This window comes from Nycticebus coucang, chromosome 12 (assembly GCF_027406575.1).
Source record: "Nycticebus coucang isolate mNycCou1 chromosome 12, mNycCou1.pri, whole genome shotgun sequence".
In the NCBI taxonomy this organism is placed as follows: domain Eukaryota; kingdom Metazoa; phylum Chordata; class Mammalia; order Primates; family Lorisidae; genus Nycticebus; species Nycticebus coucang.
This window is the reverse complement of record NC_069791.1, coordinates 105,792,878-105,797,123: the sequence shown is the minus strand read 5'-3', so window position 1 is coordinate 105,797,123 and position 4,246 is coordinate 105,792,878. Positions and strand designations below refer to the sequence as shown.

General features: G+C 43.9%; 1 non-coding gene across 1 annotated transcript; it reads right to left on the bottom strand.

The window, feature by feature from the left end:
- Positions 1–4,105: 4,105 nt before the first annotated feature.
- Positions 4,106–4,246, bottom strand: LOC128562808 (U4 spliceosomal RNA). The gene has a single exon (XR_008373510.1). It is a non-coding gene; the product is annotated as a U4 spliceosomal RNA (small nuclear RNA).

Genomic DNA, 4,246 nt, shown 5'->3' with positions numbered 1-4,246 from the left:
TATAGAGCGTGTCCTCTGTGCCGAGCACAAGTGAAAGAAGGGCTTTCCACGGGACCCCAGTCTAATGGTGTCCCAGCTCTTAAACAAGATGGTGGATACTCCTCATTATGCCAGAGTGTGTGAGGACACCTGAAGGAAGAGCTGCTTGTCGGCCAGTCTCAGGGACACACAGGCAGTTCTCTTCCGCCCACCTGAGGGGAGGCTGCCATAGCTCACCGAGCTACAGATGTGGGACCCTTTGGCACAGGAGTCCCCTTCCTAGAAATGCATCCCAAAGATGGACTAGCAACAATATGAGGGCATGGTGGCTCACGCCTGTAATCTAGCACTCTTGGGAGGCTGAAGCAGTTGCATTGCCTGAGCTCAGAGGTTCAAGACCAGCCTGAACCAGAGCAAGACCCCCATCTCTAAAAAATAGCCGGGAGCTGTGGTGGGCACCTGTAGTCACAGCTACTTGGGAGGCTGAGGCAAGAGAATCACTTGAGGCCAAAGAGTTTGAGATTGCTGTGAGACTATCTCAAAAAAAAAAAAAAATGTATGTGTGTGTATATATGTATATGAAGTGAGATGGGCATAAAGCTGTTCAATACAGCAGCAAGACTAGAAATCATCCAAATGTGCATCGTCAGAGCTATTCTGAAGCTACCAGAAGGGGGTGGGGAAGGAGTAGGAGGAAAAAGGAAAGACTGAAGATCTCCATTACTATGGAGTAGTCATGGAGGTCCAGGCGCAGTGGTTCACAACTGCACTCTGGGAGGCCGAGGCAGGTGGATTGCCTGAGCTCAGGAGTTCAAGACCAGCCTGAGCAAGAGTGAGACCCCGTCTCAAAACACTAGCTGGGCATTGTGGGAGGTGCCTATAGTCCCAGCTACTTGGGAGGCTGAGGCAAGAGGATCACTGGAGCCCAAGAGTTTGAGGTTGCTGTGAGCTGTGACACTATAGCACTCTACTGAGGAACTGCATGAGACTGTCTCCAAAAAAACAAAAGAAACAAAAGGAGATGCATATATATAAAATATAACAGTGGTATATGGTGTGTGTGCATGTTTGTATATCACTAATTTTTGCGTAAGTGAAAGGGATGTATAATTTCCAAAAAGTAATAAAGAATAAATTTTAAAACTAAAGCAGTTCATGTTGTGGATGATAAGGGAGGAACCAACTAGGGACACAAGGAAACAAGACCTGCCTAAATATATTTTGTTTTATATTTTTGATCTTGGAACCATATAATTATTTTTATTAATTATAAAGGAAGTATATACAGAAGAAAAAAGCAGCACCAAAAGATGGAAAACAAATGGAAACAACCCAGTACGATTGCCTGTAAAGATTTCTTACACGGGACACAAAGCACAGATCAGAAAAGAAAAACTGGAAAAGCTAGGCTTCATCAAAACTGAAAGCTGCTCATCTTCAAAAGGCTGCACGGATGAAATAAAAAGGCAAGAAGAAAGTATTTGCAGTACACATCTGTGACAAAGGACAGGTATCTAGAATATGAAGGAATAACTTCATCTCAGTGTAAAGAGCCCAATTTAAACAGTGGGTAAAAGACCTGAATGTGCATCTTACAAAAAAAAAAAAAAAAAAGATACATGAATGACCAATAGGCACATAAAGAGATGGTCTGTATCTCCAGCCAGCTGGGAAATGGATGTTAACGTAAGTTCCAGGCGCATGGTGACTCAGGCCTGTAATCCCAGCACTCTGGGAGGCCAAGGTGGGAGGATCCCCTTGAGCTCAGGAGTTGGAGACCTACCTGAGACAGAGCAAGACCCTGTCTCCACTGAAAATAGAAAAAGTAGGCTCGACGCCCGTAGCTCAGTGGGTAGGGCACCAGCCACGTACACGGAGCCCCGCCCGGGCCTGCTAAACAACAACTGCAACAAAAAAACAGCTGGGTGTTGTGGCCAGCGCCTGTAGTACCAGCTACTTGGGAGGCTGAGGCAAGAGAATCGCTTATGCCTAAGAGTTTGAGGTTGCTGTGAGCTGTGATGATGCCATGGCATTCTATCTAAGGCAAATGAATGAGTCTCTGTCTCAAAAAAAAAAAAAAGATACCACCAAATGGTTAAGTTTAAAAAATGACAAATATCTTGGTGCCTGTGGCTCAAACTGCTAAAGCACTAGCCACATACACCTGAGCTGGCAGGTTCAAATCTAGCCTGGGCCTGCCAAACAACAATGATGGCTGCAACCAAAAAATAGCTGGGCATTGTGGCGGGCACCTGTAGTCCCACTACTTGAGAGGCTGAGGCAAGAGAATTGCTTGAGCCCAGGAGTTGGAGGTTGCTGTGAGCTGTGATGCTATGGCACTCTACTGAGGGCGACATAATGAAACTGTCTCTAAATAAATAAACAAATGAAATAAAAAATGACAAATAGTACTTAGCATTGGCAGAAATGTTGAACAATTGCACCCTCAGGCGGTGCTGGTATGACTTAAAATCACACATCACTTAAATACTGACACCTGCGAAAACGAGCCATTCCATTCCCAGGAGAAATAAAAGCATATGTCTTGCACGACAAAATTCACAACAGCATTATTCATATAGCCGAAGTCTAGGAACAGTGCAAATATCTGTCAGTAGGTGATTGGATGTGGAATGTTGCTCAGCAGTAGAAAGGGATGAGTTAACTGACAGACCCAATAAGATGAACATAGACTCGATTTTGAGCGAAAGAAACACATGCCTATGATTCTGTTTATTTCAAGTTCTGAAACAGGCTAAGCTTAGCTGTGATGACAGAAATTGAAACAGTGGTTCCCTGTGGGATGGGGAGGGTTGACTGCAAAGGGCACAGCTAATTTTCTAGAATAATGGGAAGATTCTTCCTAATTACATAGGTGTGTTCATTTCTCAAAACTCATTGGATTTGCCTACTTGAATGGTCACAATTTTAAAAGACTGACTAGATGGAATACTGGCTGGTATGTTGAGCACCCCCAGCGTCATTCTGTACTGTCAGTAGTGTACAGAGGTCTGCATGTAAAGTAAACACATGCCTACCCTATGACCCAAATATATGCCTAGATGTTTACACCAGAGAAATGAAACTTAATATCCAGAAAAAAAGATGTATAAACAAAGAGCAGCTTTATTTATAACACTCCCAAACCAGAAATAGTTCTGAGCCCCGCACAGGAGGCCGAGGCGGGTAGATTGCTTGAGCTCAGGAGTTCGAGACCAGCCTGAGCAAGAGTGAGACCCTATCTCTACTAAAAATAGGAAAACTAGCCGGGCGTAATGGCACATGCAGGTAGTTGCTGAGGCAAGAGGATCGCTCTAGCTTATAATAGTATAATAATAAAATAATGCTATGTAATCAAATCTCAGTGGCTTGAAATGATAAACATTTATCAAGTTTGTGAATCTGGAAGTCAGTGACTTAGGCTGACTGGCTCTGGTTTGGGCTGAACTTCCTTCTGTGTCTGTGGATGAGCTGGTTGTGAGGTGATAGCCATGTTGGAGGACCTGGCAGTGTGGGGAGTTGTCTTTAACAAAAATAGTCCATCTGGGCTGCTGTAGCAAAGAACACCATAAACCGTGTTGCTTATAAACATCAGAAATTTATTTTCTAAGCTGGGTGCCCATAGCTCAGTGGTTAGGGCACCAGCCACATGCTCTGGGACTGGTGGGTTTGAATCCAACCTGGGCCTGCTAAACAAACAAACAAACAAAATAGCCGGGCATTGTTGCCGGCACCTATAGTCCCAGCTACTAGGGAGGCCGAGGCAGGAGGATGGCTCAAGACCAAGAGTTTGAGGTTGCTGTGAGCTATGACACCACAGCACTCTACCAAAGGTGACAAAGTGAGACTCTGTGTCAATAAAAAAAGAAAGAAAGAAATTTATTTTCCACAGTCCTGAAGGCTGAAAAGTCTTAAGATCAAGGCACTAGAAGATTGGTGGTGTGTGGTGGGGACCAGATTCCTGGCTAATTGGTTAATAGATGGCTATCTTTTCACCTTGTCCTCACAAGGAAAAAGTGGGGAGAGAGTTCTCTGGGGCATCCTTTACTTTTCTTTTCAACTTCCTAATTTATCTTCTTTGTTTTTATTTTTTGTCATTTTACTTATTTCTTTATTTTTTATTCAGTCATGGTAGAGATGGTTGGAAATTGCCGGTGCCGACTTTATTGCAAGTCGTCATGGCAGGGTATTGGGAAAAATTTTCAGTTAGCAATAATCGCACCTCAGATAAACCTAATTGGCTACAATACTGCCACGGCACGCAGCT